Source organism: Carcharhinus amblyrhynchos, chromosome 6, assembly GCF_965287045.1.
Source record: "Carcharhinus amblyrhynchos chromosome 6, sCarAmb.v2.hapA, whole genome shotgun sequence".
Lineage (NCBI taxonomy): Eukaryota > Metazoa > Chordata > Chondrichthyes > Carcharhiniformes > Carcharhinidae > Carcharhinus > Carcharhinus amblyrhynchos.
In genome coordinates, this window is record NC_137329.1 from 19,887,681 (window position 1) to 19,912,611 (window position 24,931).

The following is a 24,931-nucleotide window of genomic DNA, read 5'->3' on the forward strand; positions in this document are numbered from 1 at the left end:
CTCTGGTGCCTTTTCGGGTTCACTGTGGGAGAATTTAGCATGGCCAACGCACCGAATGCTTCTTGCTTGGCCCCCAGTGAGATGAATGAACTCAAGGTGTATTGATTAGGTGGCTCTTGTGGATTGCGGGTAGAATAATAAAGAAAAGCTTGCATTTATATTGCACATTTGATAAGCTCAGGCCATCCCAAAGCACCATATAGCCAGTGAAGTGACTTAGGAGTGCTGTCACCATTGCCCTGTAGGAAGGACCGTAACCAATTTGAGCACAGAAAGGTCTCACAAACAGCAATGTGCTAAGGACCAGGTAATCTGCTTTTAGTGATGCTTCTTGGGGCATATTGAACAACAAATGGAGATCTGTCTTTTCTTCTTTAGAAAGGGACACCTGAGAAGGCAGACGGCACCTTGGTTTAACAGCTCATCTGAAAGGCAACATTTCCTGACTGTGCAGCTGTCTCCCTCTGGAGTGTAAGCCAAAAGTTTGGGCTTAATCTTGAGTGAGATTTGAACCAACAGCCTTTTAATTTAAAGATGACACTGCTCGGCATGGTGGCACAGTGGTTAGCAGTGCTGTCTCACAGCGCCAGGGACCTGGGTTTGATTCCCGCCTTTGGTCACTGTCTGTGTGGAGTTTGCACCTTCTCCCTGTGTCTACGTGGGTTTCCTCCGGGTGCTCCGGTTTTCTCCCACAGTCTGAAAAACGTGCTGGTTAGGTGCATTGGCCATGCTAAATTCTTCCTCAGTGTACCCAAACAGAGGCCGGAGTGTGGTGACTAGGGGATTTCCACAGTACTTTGCCAACTGAGCCACGGCAGAAGCTCGAAGAACAGATTATTGAGGTCCATGGAAAGAAATTGGTCAGCATGTGGGACAATGTGGTAAAATTCAATTTCAATATGGTATGGATGTAGGGAGGAGAAAGAGCGTATTGATCAGTTACGGGCTTGGGGGAGGGTCATGTTTTGTTTGATCATGCTCTTAAAAGTTCTGGGCTTCTTTGCTATGTTAAATGCTGGCATAGTGGTTAGCGTTGCTGCTTCAAAGCTCCAGGGTCCATTCTGGCCTCGGATGACTCAGTGTGGATTTTGCACATTCTCCCCATGTCTGCATGGGTTTCCTCTGGGTGCTCCGATTTCCTGTCATGTGCCAGATTGCCCTTTAGTGTGTAAGATGTGTACGTTAGATGGATTTAGCCATGGTAAATGTGTGGGATTCTGGGGAGAGGACCTATGTAGGATACTCTGTCAGAGAGTTGGTGTAGATCTGATGGGCAAAGTGGCCTCTTTGCATTGTAGGGGTTCTATAATTCTATGAAATGCATGATATACATGCAGGTTGAGGGTTGGTTTAGCTCAGTTGCTGGGAAGTTGGTTAGTGATGCAGAGTGACACCAACAGTGTGGGTTCAATTCCTGTACCACAGAGGTTATTCATGAAGGCCCTGCCTTCTCAACCTTGCCCCTCGCCTGGGGTGTTGTGATCCTTGGATTAAATCAATACCAATCAGCCCTCTGCCTGAAAGGGGTGAGCAGCGTCTGGTCATCTGGGACTATGGTGACTTACCTTATAGTTTTTGCCATTTGCTGATCTGGATGAAACGGTGAGAAGCAGCACTTGACTTAAACAATCAGCTTCTTCTATTCTGTCCAAGAGCGTAGGAGAGGTAACTATAAGGGCCACCACTGATAATGAGAATAATATTTGGGTTCTGGGTGGTTAGGGGCTTCATAGCAATTTATAGAAGGATGGGGAAGTGTTTGGCACAAAATCCAGGTTTTCTTTGCAATCTTCAACAAAGAGAAGATTTGGAAGTTTCTTTGAGGTGAAAGGAATAGTTAGGCCAGGAAGGTCAGAAGGACTAAAACGATTGAATTCATCAAAGATGCCTACCATTTTGCTTAGTTGGATTTGCAAGAGACTTGAAGGGAAATTCTACACTTCAGTGCTCCCCCGTGGCACATATATCATCAACCAAGAGTTGATACTGATGTAGTTTAGTAGTAAAGTTTAGAGTTTGTTTTTAGTGTCACAAGTAGGCTTACATTAACACTGCAATGAACTTACTGCGAAAATCCCCTAGTTGCCACACTCCAGCGCCTGTTCGGGTACACTGAGGGAGAAATTAGCATAGCCAATGCACCTAACCAGACGTCTTTCAGACTGCGGGAGGAAACCGGAGCACCCAGAGGAAACCCACGGGACATGGGGAAAATGTGCATACTCCACACAGACAGTGATCCAAACTGGGAATCAAACCCAGGTTCCTGATGCTGTGAGGCAGCCGTGCCAACCACTGTGCCACTGTGCTACCCATGATGTTATTAGCTCAGTAATTCACAGGCCCAAGGCAGTGCTCTGGAGTTATGAATTCAAATGACAGCTGGGGAAATTTAAATTTTATAAATCTGGAATAAAATGATAGTCCCATTAATAATCTTGAAATTACTAGTTTGTATACAAAAAAAATCTGGTTCACTAATGTCCTTCAGGGGTGGATATCTGCCATCCTTAAGCTATAAGTTAGATGGATTGGCCATGCTAAATTGGCCCTCAGTGTCCCAAAATGTATAGGTTAGGGGGATTGGTGGAGTAAATGCATGGGGTTACAGGGATAGGGCCTCGGTAATGTGCTCTGTTGGAGAGCTGGTTCAGACTTGAGGGGCCGAATGGCTTCGTTCTGAACTGTAGGGATTCTGTGATACTCAGGCCTACATGTGCTCCAGTCTATGCGGTGCATCTACACCACATAGGCTGCAGCAGTTCAAGAACGGGGTTCACCCCCTCCTTCTCAATGGCAGTTTGGGTTGGGCAATAAATGCTGGCCTGGCCAGTGACGCACACATCCCGTGAAAGAACAAAGAAAACTCAACTGGCTAAGCAGGCCTTGGATGAGCATGATGTACTTATAAAAAAAGGAAGGAGTTGTATTTATACAGCATCTTTCACAACCTCAGAACATCCTAAATTGCTTCACAGTCAGTGAGGTACTTTTTGAAGTGTAACCGCTATTTTAATGTAGGGAAATATGACAACTGTTTTCCTCACAGCAATGAATTAAATGATCAGATACTCAGTTTCTTAGCAATGTTGATTGAGGGATAAATGCTGGCCGGGACTACCCTCCTCTTTTTCGTATAATGCCCCATTACCTGTTACAGCCATTTGAGAGGCATTTCACCCTGGATTTGGGATAGATCTGGTATTATCTCACCATTGAGATGTTGGAATAGGATGTTCAATTGTGTATGCATCACAGACCCTTGTTGAATCCAGAGTGTGGGTATGCCCAGGTCGAAAAAGAGTGTTTGGCCATGGTGTTTGTGATGAAAAGATTCCACCAGTACATCTACGATCGGCATTTCACCATAATAACCTATCACAAACCTCTTGGGCCTCTTCAAGGAAGAAAAAGTGATTCCTCCTATTGCATCAGCCCAGAGCCAATTCTGGACTCTGCCACTAGGTGCCTCTGAATATACTTTAGAACAATGTCCAGGGGGAGATATAGCCAACACTGATGCCTTGAGCCTACCGGCCACCAGCCTACCTTCTCTTCCAAAGATGCATGAAGTCATCATGATTCTGAACACTCTGCCAGTATCTGCCAAGCAAATCCAAGCATGGACCCAAAAGGATCCCATGTTGATGAAACTACATCACGTCGTCCTAAGTGATGGACCACAAGGGCGCCCTATGGAGGATTTGAAACCTTATCTCTCCAGATATTAGAGGTTGAGTGTAGAAGATGGCATCATTTTATGGGGAACCTGGGTTTCTCCTGCATTCAGGCCAGTGACCAATACTTCAAGAATTGCATAGTAATCACCCAGGAATCTCTAAGATGAAAATGCTCATAGTGAGCTAAGTCTGGTGGCCTGACATAGACACTGATATTGAAAACTTGGTCAAGCAGTGCAAAACTTGCCAGGAGAACCAGAAGGCCCAACCATCAACAATTTAGTATGGCCAATCTACCTTACCTGCACATCTTTGGACTGTGGGAGGAAACTGGAGCACCCAGAGGAATCTCACATGGACAAAGGGAGAACTGCAAACTCCACACGGACAGTCACTGGAGGGTGGAATTGAACCTTGGTCCCTGGCACTTGAGGCATTAGTGCTAACTACTGTGCCACCATGCTGCCATATTCTGGGAATTATTCTTGAGAAAATAGGACTGGTGTCTCATAAGGTAAAAATCAGGGCGAAGACTTTAAAGAAGCACATCGATCTCCTTGTAATAAAGAAAACCCACACCAGAGGCATCGTTTCTACGGATGCGCCACCATTGACGTCCTTCACACTGGCCTGTGAGTGGGAAGCCCCAGCCTCCATAAACCCATGAGTCAGTCATCAGGCTCAGAAATGGAGACGAAGGCAACGGACACACAGTCATACGTCACCACCGACGGTGTTCTCCTTGTGGTGGCTTTTCAATGCTCCTCCCTAAAGAGGCATTCTCAGCCCTGGACTAGACCCTACAAGCAATGGAAATGAGGCCACAGGACAAGAGATAGAGAAGGCCCATCATCATGGGAATGAGTGGAGGGGACCCAGGCCATCAAGGGTTGGAAGAGAGCTATAATAAATCCAACATAGCCCAAGAGGAATCACTGACTGATCTCCTGTGGGGTTCATTGAGCATGAGTTCCCCTGGTAACAGGTAGTGGCCTGCCCATCTGGAACTCATTCTGAGCCTTTTATAAGGCAGGCCCAGGACTGGGCCTGCTGAACTGTAGTCCCAGGCAGGGACTAGTCTGTATACACCATGGTGGTGGTTTTACTTTGCACTCTGTAAAGAAATTATGTTCCTTTCCAGTCAGGCTTTCTGAGTTATTTCAAGAAGCTTAACTGGACCAGTTATGTAAATTCCGGCTCCAAAGCACAGGTTAGATTCTGAGAATTCACATCCCAATTCCACCTGTCCACCATTTACAAGGCACAAGTCAACAGTGCAATGGAATACTCTTCACTTACAAGGATGAGTGCAGCTACAAGACACAAGAAGATCTACACTACCCAGGCCAAAACAGCCATTTCAACCAACACCCCATCTACCACCTTATTCACGTCCTCCAGCACAGTGACTGCAGTGTGTGCCATCTGCATGGTGCACTGCAACTTGCCAATGCTCCTTCCAAAAACCGCATCCTCCACCATCTAGGAGCAACAGGTCTCAGGAAATGCTGTCACCTTAGAATGCCCCTCCTTGCACCAGGTCCAAGTCTCACGCCATCCTGCCTTGGAATTATATTGCCTTTCTTTCACTGTTACTAAAATCCTGGAACTCTGTTACTAACAGCTAACAGCTACTAACAGCTGGGTGGGTGTACCTACACTACATGGACATAGTAGTTCAAGAAGAAGGCTCACCAGCTCCATCACACATCAGTAACACCAAGGATGGACAGTAAATAGTCATCTCCCCAGCAACACCATACCCAAAGAAATATCAACGACACAACCAAAAATACATGCTCAAAATAATTTGTCTTAGGTTATAAATTATAGCCCTGTTTGCTGCATTTTGCTTCCATGTTGTGTTGGGATTCCTCATTTGATTTGCCCAGTGCCAACCAGCATCTTATCTGTGCCAGCCATGTCTCAGTGGGCAGCACCTTCACCTCAAAAGTTTGCTGAGTTACAATATAAGAAGTAGGAGCAGGGCGTAGACCGTTCTGCCCATTGAGCTTGTTTCAACCATTAATATAATTGTGGCTGGTCTTCAACTCCACTTTTCTGCCAACTCCCCATTCCGAGAGACCAAACAGGTTTAAGAGCCAACCCAGGCTTGAACATAGGGATCAAAGTGAACTTCAGTGCAGCCCTGACGAAGTGTCGCACAGACAGAGACATCATCTTGTAGATATGGAGTGGGATTTTCCTCTCCCACCATGGTATGTTTCATGGCAACAAGTCTCCAAGTTAAAGACCAACAAGTTTATTTGATAGTAAACCCACAAGCTTTCAGGGTTTGCCCCTTCGTCAGCTTGTGGGTTTACTATCAAATAAACTTGTTGGACTTTAACCTGGTGTTGTGAGACTTCTTACCGTGTTTACCCCAGTCCAATGCCGGCAACTCCACATCATGTTTCACGACAGCAGGAGACGGAATGCCTTATAGACCTGCCATTGCCATTGGGGATTCCTATTGAAACCCGTGGCGGGGAGTTGGGGGAGTGAGGGGGGGGGGTGGTGGGTGCACTGTCAGCGGGGCTGTAACATCCCATCAACATGAACAGCAGTAAGATTTCAGCATTGGTATTAACCCTGAGCCACTGTCTGCCCATTCAGATTAGTGTAAATGATGCAGTGGTGTTATATTGAAGGAGAAACGGGGAATTCTCTCTGATAACTCAGTTAATAATCCCTCAGGGTGTCACGGAGATTTAGTACCTGGTCAGTTCAGGTAAGCTTTATGTTTGCAAATTGGCTGTCTCATTTCCTACATTACAACAGTGGCAAATTTCAAAAATACTCAATTGACCATCAAGCACTTCCAGACATCATGAAAGACGTGATGGCCGGGCTTTTACAACCTCGCTCGGGAGAGGCTCATAAAATCTTGCCCAAGGCTAACGGAGAATTCTGTGAGCTTCACGCCCCTGAGGCAGTAAAACTCCGGCCCATATAAATAAATGCAAATCTGTCGTTTTCATTCTATTAATCAGCAAAGTTTCTCTTGACTTTTGTATTTCAGACCATATCCTGCTGGTGGTGCTATATGACTGACTTTATCAAGTCATTGCAACAAGAGTCCCTACTGCTGGTAAGAGACACAGATAGATAATGGCTAATGTTCTTTCAGTGGCCGGTCCCATTGTCACTGGTATTCTCTTGTGTGGTTTAGTTTGCCACTTGTCACGCTCTGTTTATATATCCACTCACTGACTTGTCCTTAACACTGCAATATGTAGGAAAATATATTTTATTAGCTATCAGTTTTGCTAGTAACTGCTCCGCTTATACTAATTTTACACCGATATTTGTCTGCCTGCCCTTGATGCTGTGACCTTTAACTGATCTCTCCAAATCGAGCCATGTTGACCAATTTCCTTTTTCCTCATTGGTGAGATATTTCATTATTCATATTTCGCTGCCCTCAGCTATTTTTAAAATACTTTTTTTAACACCCAGCCACTTCAGATCAAACTTTGCTTCCCAATTCCAATTTCTCCTCCCAAGTACAAGCCGCCAAATAAAATAAATATTCCTGACAATTGCAAGGAAAATATTTTCAGTGGGGCAGCAAGAAAAATGTTTACATTCATAAAACGCCTTTCACTAACTCGGGCCATGTATGAGTGAATCCCGTGCAATCATGGAACTCTACAATGCAGAAGGAGACCATTCGGCCCATTGAGTCTGCATCAACCACAATCCCATCCAGGCCCTTTCCCCATAGTCTTATGCATTTAGGAGGACCTTAGCGCGTCCTCCTGACACTAAGGGGCAATTTATCATGGCCAATCCACCTAACCCACACAACTTTGGACTGTGGGAGGAAACGCACACAGACACGGGGAGAATGTGCAAATTCCACACAGACAGTGACCCAAGATGGGAATCGAACCTGGGTCCCTGGTGCTGTGAGGCAGCAGTGCTCACCACTGTGCCACCGTGCCACCCCAACAATCGAAATTGTTGTAAACTAGCAAACACAGCAGCCAATCTGTGCACAGCAAGTTCCAGCAAAAACCAATGTGATGGCGAGCGGATAATCTGTTAAAATCGTGTTGATTAAAGAATAAACAATGGCCAAGATACCAGTGATTACTCCTGTATTCTTTATTGAAGCTGTGCAACGGGACCTTCCCTGGTCACCTGAGAGAGCAGATGGGGCCTTGGTTCAATGCCTCATCCAAACGTACCTCTGACAGATCAGCACTCCCACAGTACTGCACTGGAGTCAGCCTGTCATTTTGTGCTAGTACCTCCGGAGTTCAATTTTCAGATGCTCTCACTTGGATCCCCACATGTCCTCAAAAAAAAGTCCCCAAAAGCAGACTTCTGGAGATGTCTCCAGAGTAAAGTTCCTCCTGAATCAACCCTTGACATGATCATAGAACATAGAACATTACAGCGCAGAACAGGCCCTTCGGCCCACGATGTTGCGCCGACCAATTAAGAAAAAAGCAATGACCCTCTAACCTAAACCAATCCCTTCCCATCCATAAACCTATCCACGGACCTCTTAAACGCCCCCAAACTAGGCGCATCTACAACTGCAGTAGGCAGGGCATTCCATTCCCCCACCACCCTCTGGGTAAAGAACCTACCTCTGACATCCGTCCTATAACTACCACCCCTTAATTTAAAGCTATGTCCCCTCGTGCTAGCTTTCTCCATCCGAGGAAAAAGGCTATCACTGTCCACCCTATCTAAACCTCTAATCATCTTGTATGTTTCAATAAGGTCCCCTCTTAGCCGCCTTCTTTCTAACGAAAACAACCTCAAACTAACAAAAACAACCTCAAAATCTGTAGAACCCAAGTGGATATGGCTGCTCATTCACGAAACGGAATTTTTTGAGCAACATGCTTTCTCTCTTTGTTAGAGCCCATTCTTTCAGCTAAGCTGCTTCATTGTCCCCGGTTGCTGAGTCCTGAGTCACAGCCCTCCCTCACCTTTGTTCACCTTATTCTTACTTCACAAAAGCACTGCTCCCATCCATTTGAACCTCTGTTTTCACCTCATTCTCATCATCCTCTAACACATCATTCTCCAGCACAGTTATCATCATTCTCTAACACAGTGTAGATCTCAGTCCAGTCCCATATAGGCTTCCCCATACTAACCCTCATGCTGAAAATAAAATAGTACAGTGGGCATATTAATTACTTTAATAAAAAAAACTAATTGAATTCCATTTTATGCTGTTCGGGAGTAAATACATCATTTGAAAATATACGCAGAGGCTATGAAGCACAAAGATAAATGCAATTTGCCACAAGCAAACACAATTTGAAGCAATAGATGAAAGATGAGATAAACTAATTACATCCAGTGATTTGAGGATCAAAAAAATTATTGGAGAAGAATTTTTGGAAAAACAAGCTGATGTGGGAAGGAAGTAAATTATAAATAATGTAAGGATAATGTATTTTATTTTTAATATTTTTTGTCTGTGAGTAATTAATACATGAGTAACACTTGAGGATATCACATAGAGAATTAATATAGATTAAACATGAATTAACCGAAAAATCGTGTTCAATTTAAATTACACACAAATAGCACATACAATAAAGGTAGGTTTCACAGATTTACCAGGCAGTCCACTCAGCATATGTGGCACTAAGTTCAGCCACTGTGTCCATCGTAGCTCTGAACTTCCTCAAGTAGAATTCCAGATCCTTTTCTGCAAAGATTTAGCCGTTGATTCTCATCCAACTGCAGCTCCCAGTCAACCTGAGTACCGCAGGTGCAGTCTTCAGCAACATTGTGCACTTCTTCTGAACTGCCTGGGTTCTGCCCATGACAGAATGGATGGTGTGGATCCACCTGTATGACTCTTATCCGAATTCCCCTGTGCGCTCTATTGGCCGAGCCATGTCCATCAATGATTTTAAGTAACAGTGATGTGGAGATGCCAGTGTTGGACTGGGGTGGGCACAGGCTGAAGTCCAACAGGTTTATTTGGATTCACGAGCTTTCAGAGCGCTGCTCCTTCATCAGATGAGTCCAGTTCATCAGGTAGGCAATGGAACGAGCTGCAGCCAGCTTACATTGCATGCTGCTAGATCGTGAATCCAGCCTTCCTATTTTTCAGCCTGTTTGTACCGCACTGCTGGGATATGTGAGCTCAGATGGCTCTTGGTCTTTTATTTGGTTTCAGCCAATTCTAGTTTCCCCACAATCTTACCTGCTCATGCCACTGGCCAATGGGTGGGTGAGCTGATAAGATAGCGAGATAGATGAAAAATTGGGTTTGCTTATCTATCTATCTATCTTACCGAGCTTGGATATCTGGCGAGATCAGCCTCATGCCCATGATCTCAATATTTAAATCTATTTATATACAAATTTAAATCTATTTATATACTAAGTTAAATATTGCAAGTGAGCCCAGAACGCAATCGTCCACACTCATTTGCCTACCTACAGGGATCTGTTATGATGGCATTCAGTAGGTCTGGAAGCCACTGAGACCCCTTTGGGAGGTCAAGGCAGGGGTGCAGTGCCTCTTAGGCAGTGCCAGCTTGGCACCCTTCCAGTGCCAGTCTGGCTCCCTGACACTACCAGCCTGGCATGCTGAAGTGCTCACCAGAAATGCTGTATTATCTGCAACTGGGATTGGGGAGGAGAGTGGGGAACACTAGACACACTACAACCGGAGCAGGCCGAGGGTGGGAGGGGAGCAATTGGTTGAACCTCAGTTGGGAAGCGATTGCAGGGGGGAAGCCAGCAATAGCAAGGTACGGTGGGAGAGACCAGCGATCATGGCGGGGAAGACAATGTTAGTGGGAGTGGAGGGAGGAAGACTAGCACGAGCAGGTTTGGGTGCCTGGCAGATCTATTCCGTGCTATGATAGAGATCTGTGCATGTGCAATGGTGCCGTTGGTGTAAGCTTCCAGATTTCCAGTGAGCTTAGGCCCCACCTCCCCCTCCCCATGCTGGTGGGAAACAGATCTTGTTCCTTTCTTGCTCAGAGTGTCGTAAGATTTGATGTTTAACTCACCCAAAAAATGGATCTGAAACTCTTCCATTTTCACATTCGTTCATGACTCAGAATTCTTCTGGTAAGGTCGCCGCTGATGTTTCAGTTTCAGTTTCCCTCGAAACCTGGGGTTTCAGGTTTTCTTTCGGTTAGGATCTGATTCAAAAAATACATGTTTTGAAACCAGGGCTAACGCACCCAACAGAATGTCCGGCAAGTTATCCATCCTAAAAACAGCATCCACAAGTTGTCCTACTGTTCCCGCAAAAAGCGGACTCCCTCACACCATCTTTAACTTGCATCTACCACATGTCAGTCTAGCTCCCCAATTTATCCAGATTCTTCCCACTTCTTCGCAGTTTGAGAAGATCTCTTCTCAATTTGAGAATGTGGGCGACACAGTGACATTTAGTTTGGCACTGTTGCCTCACAGCGCCAGGGACCTGGGTCTGTCTGTGTGGAGTTTGCACATTTTCCCCGTGTCTGCATGGGTTTCTTCTGGGTGTTCTGGTTTCCTCCCACAGTTCAATGGTGTGCCAGTTAGGCGGACTGGTTATGCTGAATTATCCATTAGTGTCGGGGGATTAGCAGGGTAAATGTATGGGGTTATGAGGATAGGGTCTGGGTAGGATTGTTGTCAATGCAGACTCAGTAGGCCGAATGGCCTCCTTCCGCAGTGTAGGGATTCTATGATTCTGTAATCTGTTCCCATTCATCGATTTAAAAATCTAGAACTGTCTCCTCTAAAAAGGTTACTGGGGACAACTGGAGCTCCCCAGATGGAGCTGCATTGAATTTTGTTGGGTAAGGCTGACAAGAGATATGCAGCAAAATGGGATGGATAGGTGGAGTTGAGGCTTAGGTCAGCCATGGTTTAATTCAGTGGGTAAGAAGTCTCACAGCAGGTGAGTCACCTGATGAAGGAGCAGCGCTCCAAAAGCTTGTGTTACCAAATAAACCCATTGGACTTTAACCTGAGACTTCTTACTGTGCCCACTCCAGTCCAACACTGGCATCTCCACGTCATTAATTCAATGGTACAGCTACTTCTCCAACGTTGTGGATCAGCCACATATCTGACTCTTTCCCAGAAGCTTAACTCAAATCTAAGTAAACAATGTCCATGGAGTTCCCCTCACTACAAATATATTTTAAATTATTTTCACCAAAGAACTCCAAAAGCTTAATTAGGTATGATCTCACTACCATAACACCAAGGCCAGGATTTTCTGACTCTCCCCCACACTCTCCCATCCCAGCTGCAGTGGATTTTCCAGTGTTGTGGGGGAGGGGGGTAGGTGGACCACAATTGGCAGGTGGGTTCCCCTGTGGTGCACCCGATGAGCAATGCAAATGGCCATTGACTCCGTCGGGACTGGAAGATCCCATTGGCAGCCAATGGTGATCAGCCTCCACCACTGGAAAACCTGCCACCCTGGGGCTGGAAAATCCCACTCCATGTCTGCCTCTCACAATTGTGCAGCATACTGGGTAATTTATCATCCTTATCTATGGATGCTCTGCAGTTCTTTCCCTACAACGGGGGTTGGGCTGACCAGCTTATCATTTTGCCTCTTTTCACATAGTTAAGAACCGTAGATTCTGGAGGTGAAAAAGCCTTTGGCTCGAGGTTTGAGCAGCTCATGAGCTCAGATGGATTGCAGGGGGAATAGGATGGACAATGTTATGAGTGAGCTTCAAGCTGGGATTGAATCTGGGGAAAGAGATTCACATTAGGCTCAAATGGATAAGAAGGTTGTGAATAATCTGGCTCACTCTCAGTCAATGGTGCAGAAGGTGGAGGAATGAGTGGTAAGGAAATGGAGTTTAAGATGAAAATTGTGGCTCATAAAAGATTGAATGTCGAAGAGGCAATTGACAACAGAGACAGTACATAAATAGAGCTCGATATCATCCATATACAAGTAGAAACTGATCACATGTTTTTGGATACTGTCACCAAGGGAACACATGGCACAGTGGTCCAGTGGTTAGCATTACTGTCTCAAGCTTCAGGGGCTCGGGTTCAATTCCAGCATTGAGTGACTGTCTGTGTGGAATTTGCACATTCTCTGCATGTTTCCTCCGGGTGCTCCAGTTTCCCCCCGCAGTCCAAAGATGTGCAGGTTGAGTGGATTGCCCATGCTAAATTGCCCTTTAGTGTCCCAAGATATGTACGTTAGTTGGATTAGCTAGAGTGTGGAACTCGGTATAACACAGTCTGTGGGGTAACAGGGAAAGGGCAAGAGGGTGGACCTGGTTAAAATAATCTGTCAGAAAGTCGTTGCAGACTCGATGGATTGAATGGCCTCTCCTGCACCGTAGGGGTTTTACATGTAGATAAGGAGGGTGAGATTGGATTGGGCGGGGTTAGGTTGCAAGGAAAGATGATTTTTGGAGGAGGCAAAGAGACGAGGAAAGAAAGTTGGTGGTCTACAGAGGAAAAAGAGCAGCAGGTGGATTTTGTGAATGAGATAAACTCAAAGAGGCCATCAGTGGAGATGACAGAAAAACTACTTAAGACTAGGGCAGGAAGGTGTCCAGGAGAAACAGAAAGTGAAGACCAATAGGCATGAATAGTTCCATGAATAAATGGTCTCTACTATAGACTCAAAGTTAACAACTACATATTTATTGTGTGCCGTTGTTACTATTCACTTGTCCATTTTCTGGTTATAAATCATTTTGGAAAAATTTAGCTTAAGACATATTTCAGTGAAATGTTTATTCTGTCTTCCAACATTAAGGAAAATCACATGCCTTGATGTTCTTTAATCTAAGCTGAAGTATAACAACAAGTGTTTTTTTTTGTCCCCAAATCTTGGGTTTCTTTGAGGTTACTTCATCTTTTGGCAATTAAAACACAGAGTGGGCATGGACAAGACTTTCTACCTGGAGTGGACACAGATGCTGACCTTGAGAAACTTATGAAGAGTAAAAACCCAAAATAATAATGTAGCATAGAAACAAGCAGTCCTGATATGTTTTGTGAATAGCTAGACATGCCACATTGGACATGCTGAAGTGGAGGTGGTTAAGAGCTTCATGTTTCTAGGTGTTAAGATCACCAACAATCTGTCTTGGTCCCTCCATGCCAATGCTACAGTTAAGAAAGTCCACCAACATTTCTACTTTCTCAGAAGGCTAAGGAAATTCAGCATGTCCACTTCAACTCTCACCAATTTCTACAGATGCACCATAGAAAACATATTTTCTGGATGCATCGCAGCTTGGTGTGGCTCCTGTTTCGAACAAGACTGCAAGACACCATTAAGAATTGTGAACGTGACTCAGTCCATCATACAAACCAGCCTCCCATCCATTGATTCTGTCTACACTTGCCACTGACTTAGAAAAGCAGCCAGCATAATTAAGGACACCTCGCACCCTCTCTTCCACCTTTTTCCATTGGGAAAAAGATAGAAAAGTCTGAAAACATTTACCAACTGATTCAAGACCAACTTCTTCCCTGCTACCATCAGACTTTTGAATGGTCCTATCACATGGTAAGCTGATCTTTCTTTTTACCCTGTTGGTAACTGCGAGGCTACATTTGGCAGTCTCTCCTTTCCTTCTCCCCTATGTACTCTATGAACGGTATGTGTTGTCTGTGTAGTGCGCTTGAAACAATATTTTTTACTGTATCTCAATACATGTGACAATAATAATTCAATTCAAGACAATTAGCATTTGCAAAATGAGAGACCATAATTAGCTCTCCTTGACATTCAATGGCATTACCATCCCTGAATTCCCCACTGTCAACATTCTAGGGAGCATTGACCAAACTTAACTGGATCATCTACAAAAACCCCATGACTATGCAAACAGGCTAGAGACTGAGTATTCTGCAGCTCATAACTCACCATCTGACTCCCCAAAGCCTCTCCACCACTTACAAGCCAGAGGTCAGTAATGTAATGGAATGCGCTCCATTGGCTTGGATGAGCACAGCTGCGACAACATTTAAGAAACTCAATGCAGTCCAATACAAAGCTTTTGGCTTAATCAGAACTTCATCAACTGCTTTGACATCCAGTTGCAATGTGGTTGCAATGTATACAATCAACTGGAAAGCAACTCGCCAAAGTTTTTTCCGTAACACCTCCCAAAACTTGTGGCCTCCAACAACTGTAAGGACAGATGCAGCAAGTATATGGGAACAACATTGGTTCCAAGACATGTCTCATTGATTTGCATACTGTCACTGGGTCAACATCATGTACTTACCCACTGGACAGTATTATAGGAGGAACTTTCACCACATTGACCGCAGCAGTTCAAGGAGAAGGCTTGTAATCCAGGGGGCAAATAGGGTTGGGCTATAACAGCACGTTGGCAGCAATGTCAACATAATGGTTGGGACTTCATGGCCTTGCTCAAGCGAGACTGGAAATTCCTGCATGAAGTCAACGGGCATTTCCATTGTCCACTCCTTGCCCACACCAATTCCATGGCGGGCGAGGCAGCATAATTCCAGCGAATGGGAATGATTTTTTTTAATTGTCATGGATGATTGGCCATTTTGATGAGAAATGCTAATGTAAAACACTGCTTCCCTGAGGACACCATTTTCTGGCAAGCCTTCGGTCAAAGACTGTATTTCTAGTTAATAGAGGAACCTTCCAAATACTTAAAGACTGAAGTATATTTTGGATCTGGGATAACGATGTTAATTTATTACGCGTACTGCAGATGAACATTCCAACTCAAGTTTTTCCCCGTTCCCTTTTGTGGACCTCGCCCGAACGGCAGTCATTATTGAAATTTGACTTTCAGCTCTGCGTTATGTGACAAAAAAGGAACATGGAAACAGGAGGAGGTCATTCAGCTCCTTAACCACATTCAATCATTCAATTAAATCATGGTTGATCTGTATCTTAACCCCATTTACCTGCTATAACCCTTAACTACTTGTCTAACAAAATTCTATCAATTGACTCCCCCCGCCCCCTCACCCGTGTCAACAACCTCTCAGGGTTGAGTGTTTCAGATTTCTACTACCTCTTTGTGGAAAAGTGTTTCCTTACACCATCTCTTAATTTTAAGATTATGCTTCTTGTTTTTGACTCTTCCATCAGAGGAAGAGTCTCTCTCATTAATCATTTTAAGCATCTCGCTCCTTACTCCTGTGTACTCAAGGGAATACACGGCTAATATTGGAAACATCTACTGGAAATGAAAATTGCATTCCCTCTTTGAGAACAGGAAGGGATAATTTTGACTGAGACTGCTGCCTGAGGAGCCTGCTCACTGCTTATCATGGATACCCACAAATTGTATATGGACACGTATCAAACAAGCTGAGGCATTTATTGTTAACATTCAGCTCTTATACAAATATGGCCCTTAAACGTATTTCAGTGCTAACTATATTTACAGTCAAAATCCTCATTGAACCCAACCTATACAGCACGGTGGCACAATGGTTAGCACTGCTGCCTCACAGCAGTAGGGACCTGGGTTCGATTCCCGGCTTGGGTCAGTGTCTGTGTCGGGTTTGCACATTCTCCCTGTGTCTGCATGGGTTTCCTCTGGGTGCTCCGGTTTCCTTGCACAGTCCAAAGATGTGCAGGTTAGGTTGATTGGCCATGCTAAATTGCCCCTCAGTGTCAGGGAGATTAGGAGGGTAAAATACGGAGGGTTACGGAGGCAGGACAGGACCTGGGTGGGATTGTTCTCGGTGCAGGGCCAAATGGCCTCCTCCTGCACTGTAGATTCTATAACTATAAAGTAAATTATCAAGAGAAACTTTGGTAAAAGTAATGGCTCATGGGCTGAGGTTTTTTTTTATTCATTCATGGGATGTGGGCATTGCTGGAATTTATTGCCCATCCTCTCAGGGCACTTAAGAGTCAGCCACATTGCTATGGGTCTGGAGTCACATATACGCCAGACCAGGTAAGGATGACAGATTTTCTTCCCTAAAGGACATTAGTGAACCAATTTTTTTTTAATGACAATAGTTTCATGGTCATCATTAGACTTTTAATCCCAGATTTTTTATTGAATTTAAATTTCACCATTGCCATGATGGAATTCAAACCCGGGTCCCCAGAACATAATGCTGTGTGTCTGGATTACTAGTCCAATGACAATAATACTATGCCAATGCCTCCTTGCATGGCAACCCAAAGATCCTTTCCACTGTCTGAAGGCCTGAACTTCTGGAATTCCATCTCCAAACCTCTTGATCTCTCCCCACGTTTAAAGCACTTCTTAAAATCCAACTATTTGATCAAGCTTTTGATCACCTATCTTAATATCTCTCCAAGTGGCATGATGACAAATTTTATTTGATAATCACTCCTGTGATTGATTTGGGACACCGTACTGTGACAAAGGTGGGACATAAATTCAAATTGATTTTGTTAAATTCAATCTTGGCTAAATTGTGAAATTAAGTGCAAGCACTCTGATAACTTTAAATTAAGTTTATTTATTAGTCACAAGTAGGCTTACATTCACACTGTAATGAAATTATTGTGAAAAATCTCCTAGTCATCACACTTTAGTGCCTGTTCAGGTAACTGAGGGAGAATTTAACATGGCCAACACACTTTTTCGGACTGTGGGAGGAAACCAGAGCATCTGGAAGAAACCCACGCAGACACGGGGAGAATATGTAAACTCCACACACACAGTGGCCCAAGCTGGGAATTGAACTGGGTCCCTGGTGCTCTGAGATAGCAGTGCTAATCACTGCGCCACTGTGCCATTTAAACATGTAGGCTGGCACTATAGAGGAAAAAATAGAAAGATGATCATAAAGGTTGCTAGATTGTCATAAATACCCATTTGGTTCAGTAATGTTCTTTAGGGGAAATAAACTTGCCACTCTAACTTGGTCTGGCTTACCTGTTACTCAAGCTCCTTGCAAGGCAGTTGACTGTTAATACCCTCCAGAAAGCCACTCAGTTGTGTTAAGACCCAAGTCGGAAACCCCAAGGTGTGTTATGAAATCAGCCTAGGCCCGAAGTTTACATTTGATTTTGGCATGAGTGAGCATAAGGGTGTTTCACTGCAGCTATACTTTCAGTGGCCCACTAAGAAGCTTTTATCAAACAAAATTTATTTAAGAACATGGTTAAAATATAACCAAAAGGAATTATCATAACTTTTTTGAATTACAAGATTTAAACATCACAAAGTTTAACTCCTAACAGCTAGCTATCTTGTTGTTCCAAGTTAAACATCATCCCACAGACATCCACCCTTCTTCAGATTTGGCACAGAAACAAATAAGCTCATGTGATGCTGGATTTGAGCTTTTTAATACCTGCTGTGAATTGGTCCTTTGAATGTTGGATTAATTCTCTGAGGCTCCCCAGTCTTGGAACTTTTGAAAACCTCTGGAGAGAGAGAGCAACAAAGACATGCCTTCTTCCACCAGCTTCTGGTAGCAACTGAGAAACAAAAGAAACAAAACTAAAACTTGGAATGCTCTATAAAGGAAAGCTATCCCCAGGCATTTCACCTGGCCTGTCAATCATCCTCAATCAAGCTCCACTCAGCAATCTCAAGAGATAGTAAAAAAACCACCGGACCCTGCATTAATTCAGATTAAAATTAACATAGTGTCCATTATATTGCTTCAGTAACAATTAGAGGACACCTTCTGTAGACAACATGATGCCAACAAAATCCTGCAGAGAAACATGATTAAAATACATTGCTTAAAGGCACAGTATCATCACAGTTGTTAAAAAAAATCATTAAGAAACAATCTTCTCCCTTCCCCCACCCAATCACTGCTGAGTTCTTTGGGCACTGGGCAACTGGACAGCCTTGTCTGAGTCCCGAGAACAAAGCTTTGCCTGAAGAGAATCCATCACACAACATTCATTAGCTGTCAAGAGGTTGTTTGCTGTGCAGTTGTGACATTTTGCATTTTGAATGATTTTGGTGGTGATGCTCACTTGTTCTTCCTTCGCAATCATACTTACCTCTATTGCTGAAGATGGACAAAGGTAATGTTTTTACCCTTGTTATTGATCTGTTTCTCTGCATCTCAAAATGCGAATGGACTGATTCCAAAAAACTTGGTGCAGAGGTAGGGTCCCCGAGGAACTGATTAATTTTTTGGTGAAGGTGCAAATCCAGATCGTTCAGTTTTTTTTAAAGGATCTGGGAGATAGGGTGAATTGACTTTTTTTAAAGAATGCTGTGGGTTGTTTGATTTAGAATATTGTTGATTGCTTTAGAATGTTGTGGACCGTTGTGGTGGAATTTGTCACAGCTGTCAAAATGTGAGCAGAGTTTTCAGAGCAGATTGTTGGATCTGGATTGGCCTGAAGTCAGAAATAAAATGTATGCTCTTAATAAAAATATTTTTTATTCCAATTTTGTAGTTACAGGGCATCAAAAAAGTGGGGAAAAGCCCCAAGGAAGAACTGCGTAATTATACTCACGCCGCATTAACACAGCAGGGCAGATGTATGTAATCTACTGAATGCCCTTTTTGCTTGTTTTTTAAAAAATGTTTTTGGTTTTTATAAATGCACTAACCTGAAAGACTTTGTAGTGAAATCAGTCTTGGGTGTGGACACAAATTTGGTGCATCTACAGCTGTTTCTGAACTGAGGTTAGGGGAGAAAAAACACCAGAGGGCATGGGTTAAGGGTGAAAGGAGAAAAGTTTAAAGGGAATATTAGGGAGGGGCTTCTTCATGCAGAGAGTGTGGAATGAGCTGCCGGATAAAGTGGTAAATGTGAGGTTACTTTTAACATTTAAGAAAAACTTGGAGGGGTTCAGGGATGAGGGTGGTGTGGAGGGATATGGTCCAAGTGCAGGTCAGTGGGACTAGGCAAAAAATGGTTCGGCACAGACAAGAAGGGCCAAAAGGCCAGTTTCTAAGCTGTAATTTTCTATGGTTCTAACCCTGCCCAATATTCAATCCCACATAAGTTGGATGTGTAACGGGTGGCAAGTGTGACAGCATCCATTTTGAATTTCCAATCTAATCAAATTTCAGACCCATTATTCCCAGTTACAGCCATGCTTGTGCTAAAGATACTCACTCACTGCTGAATATGGACCACCACCCCCTCCCACCCTCAATCCCCCATGCCAAACAGCACCAAAACCACACCAGCAGGTAGCCTGCTGGAGGCTGGAAAGAGTTGAGGTTAAGCACCCGTAAGGCAGATTTCCCGTTTTTGACTCTGTAAAATCCAACACTTCTCTACAATTATAGTCACAATGCCCATCCAGTGCCAATGTTTTGAAGGTAATCATGCAAACTAATTAACCTGGGAGTTGGTTGGAGCAATCAAGGGAGTTAAATAACTGTTATTTGGACTGCTACCAGTCTCAGCAATAGACATCATATGTAAGCGATTATAATAATGGAACAGATATGTAGTCCTGGCACAATTCACAGTAGATTTATTGGTTGCAGATGGGGAGGATTAGTGTTGAGAATGAGAAGAGAATGGATTTATGTACAATTTCTGAACTTGCTGCCTTTTGATTTAAGTCCCAATCGAACGTTTTTAATTTGTATAATTTACCTAGGTAAGATTTTATCCTCCAGTGTGTGCAGGAGGGGTGGTGCAGGGGGAGAAAGCGTTGAGGTGGTGGTGGCTGGAGGGGTGGGGGTGGGTGTGGTGCAGGTTTCTGTATGGCTGATTGAATTAGCCATTTGGTTGACATGAAAACAAATGAGTCACACAAGGGTAATTGGCTTAATGGTAGCTTAAACCTAATTTAGGATGTTCCAGCATTAATGACACCTCATCTCTGCTCACTTTCTGCCCTGTTCCCTGAGACCATTTATGAAAGATGATAGGACATGGGTGACAGCAGAAGCAGGTCAGATTCTAATTAAATCCTTATGAACTGCAAAGCTGCAGTCCCCAACCTATCCCAGATTCCGTACCCTTGTCTATCCTCCACACCTTCCGCTGAAAACCATAGTCTCCGCAGCTAGATTGGAAGGAAAGCAAATGATGCGATATAACGAGGGTTGGCCATGTGGCTTCTCCTGCTAGATGAGGTAATTGATATACAATGCGGATTACTGCGAGGAGCACCTTATAAAATGCAAAAGCAGGTCATTACTTTTCAGTGAACATTGTAACTGTCGTACTATTCACGGGAGAGTACACTAACACTCGCGCTTTGGATCCAATCCAGTAAAGCATGACCCCCAGGCTAATAAATATGTCTTGTCAGTGAGACAGAGCTCTCCCTTCTGTCCAGAGTTGTTTCAAATGCTGCAGCGTCTCAGCGACACTGAGATTGAGTTCAGACTGGATGCCATGCAGTTCATCCTGTTTCCCGCTCCCCTCTGATTATAAAGAAAAGCCCCAGCCAAATAGTGGATATGTTTTTTGGTGAGAGCCAGCCAATGGCGGCTGAGCCAAAATTTAAATCCAACCAGCTATGTCATTCACACGACCCCTGCATCTCCCTATGATTGACAGGTTATTTTTTGCAAAAAAATCCAGGCGACTCCTGTTTTAGATCAAACACAAAGTGCTGAAAAGCTTGGAATTTTTCAAATACATATTTTTTTTTGACCGAGGGGCATTTATAAAACTATATTTGAGGGATGTGGGAGACTTAAAATTAAATGTAATGGAAGGAAAAAGATTGACTGACAAAAACTAAAAGGCTTTCAACGTTTTTGTGCAGATTACCAGGTGACTGTGACCTGTGGAAAAAGACATTGATGATGCATGACTCACTATCACTCCAGAGAATTGGACCACAGTGCATTTTGTACAGGCAGTAATGGATCAGTGGAATTAATTGTAAACCAATAATCTAATCTCAGGATTCAGATAACCCTGCCTACTGCACAAATAGTTAACGGCCACCGTCAATAACATCAGATGAGATTGTAATTGTCATATTGTTAACTGGTAGCTTTTTGAAGAATAATTCATAAAAGAAGAGAGAGATTTTTATTTATACAACCCCTAGCATGATCTCAGGATGTCCCAAAGCACTTTGCAGCCAATGAAGTACTTTTGAAGTGTAGTCTCTCCTGTAACAAAGCAAAGATGGCAGACAATTTGGGCAGAATTTCATGTCCTGACCCCCACGGGAATTGTAGCGGGTGGCACAGTACCATGCGGAGGTTCATTGACCTCGGGTGGGATTTTCCAGTCTTGGGGCAAGCACGGCTGGAGAATCCAGCCCTCTGTATTAAGACGGTTTGATAATTTTAACTTGAAATACCTTGATAGAAGGGTTTAAGTCCCTGTCTTAGAGGCTCTAATTAAAATGGTGGCTCAGGGCAATTTTGATCCTTAACGTAGGAATAATTGAAGCCTGTGGAGAGTATTTACTGTTGAAAGTTGGCAGCCAAAACGATTCTGAGCAGAAGTTGGGATTGAGGGAGGGAAGGTTGGGAGAATATGTTTTGGTTTCTGGAGCAGAGCCGCCCCTTGATAGGTAATTGTCTAATTTGGCTGGTGATTGACTCAAGTGAGCAATTGGATTTTGGTAATCATATTGCATCCCGTTCACTAGAAAGCTCAGCATCTGAGACCTGCAGCCCTGAAATTGAGTACCATGGCCCAGCATCTGAACACAGAGCATTTGTGTTCAAATGAGCATGTGTGCGCCTAATAAATGCCTTTATATATTTCTTCAACCTATTTAAAATGAATCTCTTACAATAATGCACATGGGAATTTTACTTGAACACATTAAGTAGTTGTCTGTTTGTAATATTGCCAGGAAGTCTTATCCCATAATATATGTATTTATAATTTGATCCGTGAATCAGTTTTTTACTGTTTTATAACAAAGGTCTCTTAAAGTCTTACAGGATCAGACTCTGCCTTTTTATTTGCCAGTTCTCAACTTTAATTACTCTACTATGGTATCTTCAGCTGACTGGGTCTTAACCACTTGAGTTTCTAGCCTAAACCTCTCTACCTCTCATTCCTCCTATGAGACATTATTTAAAACTTACCCCTTTGAACTAAGGAATAAGGCAAAGTGTAGTCTTCAGAAGGTTTTGAGTTAAAACAGTGGGACCAGTGTAAGCAGATAATTCAATCCCCATTTTAAAGTTGTGCATGCTGTCCTTATTTTTATATTTCCTTAATGATTTTCTTCGCTCCAACATTGGCATTCCTCCCTTCAACTGCCTAGAACAGTGAGCCTATGGAATTCGTTACCACAGAAAGTAGTTGAGGCCAAAATATTGAACGTTTTCAGGAAGTGGTTAGATATAGCACTTTAGGCGAAGGGACCAAAGGATATGGGGACAATGCATGATCAGGCTTTTGCGTTGGATGATCAGCCAAGATCATAATAAATGGAGGAGCAGGCTCAAAGGGCCAAATGGCCTCCTTCTGCTCCTATTTTCTACGTTTCTGTCCGTGAGTCTGCAGTTGCCTCATTAAACATTCTTGCATCTCTACCTCTCTATCTTCTCCTTCACATTACTCCTTATAATCTACCTGTTTGACCAAGCTTTTTGTCATCTGTCTTAATATCTCTTCATGAGGCTTGTTGTCAAATTTTGTTTTGCAAGCATTCCTTGAAAGGTGCTGTGTTGCAAGTTGGTGTTATTTAACCCTCTAATTAGAGCACTTTTCCAAGTTAATAAAATGATTCAGTTGACAATGTTGCCCTTCTCAGGCTCCATGTGTATCTTCAACATTTGGGTCAAAGTTATTACTGATTGTGAGATCTAAGTTGACCCAGCGTATGAGACAACACTATTTCTTTCAGTGCCAAATCTCATGTTTAGCCTTGTACTTGATGTACTAAGATATGCTATCATTAGGAGTGGCCTTCAATTTTGCACTTCAGAAATGCAAGTTTTACTCATCTTATAAGTTGGTGTATTGGATCAAACAGGCAATAAGGGCTGTATTGCCAAGAAGATGCGCTGGAGTTGAAGATACCCCCATGCTAAGCATATCGCACATGGTGAACGATGAACAGAGATCGGTCCTCCAGCAAAAGGAATGAAGTACAAAGCTGGTTTCAAGCTAAAAGTTGCAACATCTGCTAACTTGTCAAATAACTGTGCAGCAGCAAGAGAATTCAGTGTGAGTGAAATATTGTTGAGAAAATAGAAGAGGAAGCAATCCGCCCTGAAGAAGATGTCCAACATCAAATTCACCACGAGAACAGTGAGAAGTATAGATGGAATGACCCCTCAAAAATCACCAAACTGGTTACATCATCACTAGAAACTCAATACGTGCAAATGCACTTTAGTGGTCCAAATCAAACCCCAAATCCAGCAAAGATTTCAGAGCAATAGCTTTACGTATAGTCTTCTTATGGGACGGAAGTGTCTACTGTGGCAGCAGAAAATCAAGATCTCACAGAGATGAGCAAAAGACCCCAATGCCAAAATTACCAGTCTCCAGTGATTTACCACCAGACAGCAGCAAAAACAGGAGTCCCATTCATGTCATATTAACAATATGAATGTAACAGCAGGAATTTTGGTATGCCCACCTACCAAACTGTGGGATAGAAAGGGTTCAAAAATAGTTCCAGTGTGAACCACAGGACTAGAGAAAACAAAATTCCAGAGAATCATAGAACCCCTACAGTGCAGAAGGAGGCCATTTGGCCCATTGAGTCTCCAAAAGATAATCTTACTCAGGCTCTTAATGGTCAGTCTCTTAATGGTCCATGTGCACGTTAACATTGGCTTTATGTCTGGGTGATGTTCCTTGTTTGGAGGGTGTCACTTGCATGACTCTTGATGCCTTGGTCACTGTTGTTGTTCCACTGCAGTTGTTGGGGACTTGTGGACTTCTAGAATTGATGGTAGTTCTGTGCTCAATGCAGCTGGTGGGATCCCTTCTCCCTGACTGCCCAACTGCTATGAAGGCACAGTTTCGCTAGTTAAGTGTATATACCTGTGGTTGCACCTGTACATCTGGATAGTTTTTTAAATTCCCACTGTGAGTTGCCAATTGTGGAATTGTAGGTCATTCTTTGCCCCTGGTATCTTTTTGTTGTTCCTGAAGTGTTTGGTCAGATCTCGCACAGATTAATTCACTGAAGACTTCAGTTTATTCTGCCTTTTCAAATGTGTACACTCAGCTGGAATCTTGCTTTTTAACTCTTCCAGTTCAACTCTGATGTGAACATTTCCTTCGGCTCATGCATGTCATTGCACTGATGTGGTCATCAACCATCTTGTGGTTTGCTTGAGCATTGTGGGTGTGTAGTGGGTGCGTGGAATCGGCTGCCCGTGGTGGTGGTGGAGGCAGATTCAATAGGGTCTTTTAAGAGACTTCTGGATGAGTACATGGGACTTAGTAGGACTGAAGGTTA

The 24,931-nt window shown here is 43.5% G+C and overlaps 1 protein-coding gene across 1 annotated transcript in view; it reads left to right on the plus strand.

The window, feature by feature from the left end:
- The window catches only part of LOC145344422 (uncharacterized), a 95,073-nt gene that overhangs the window by 6,488 nt on the left and 63,654 nt on the right, over positions 1 to 24,931 (plus strand). The window contains exon 2 of the mRNA XM_080191557.1: positions 6,703 to 6,771. The gene's annotated coding sequence lies outside the window, so the exon portion shown is untranslated. The remainder of the gene's footprint in view (positions 1 to 6,702; positions 6,772 to 24,931) is intronic.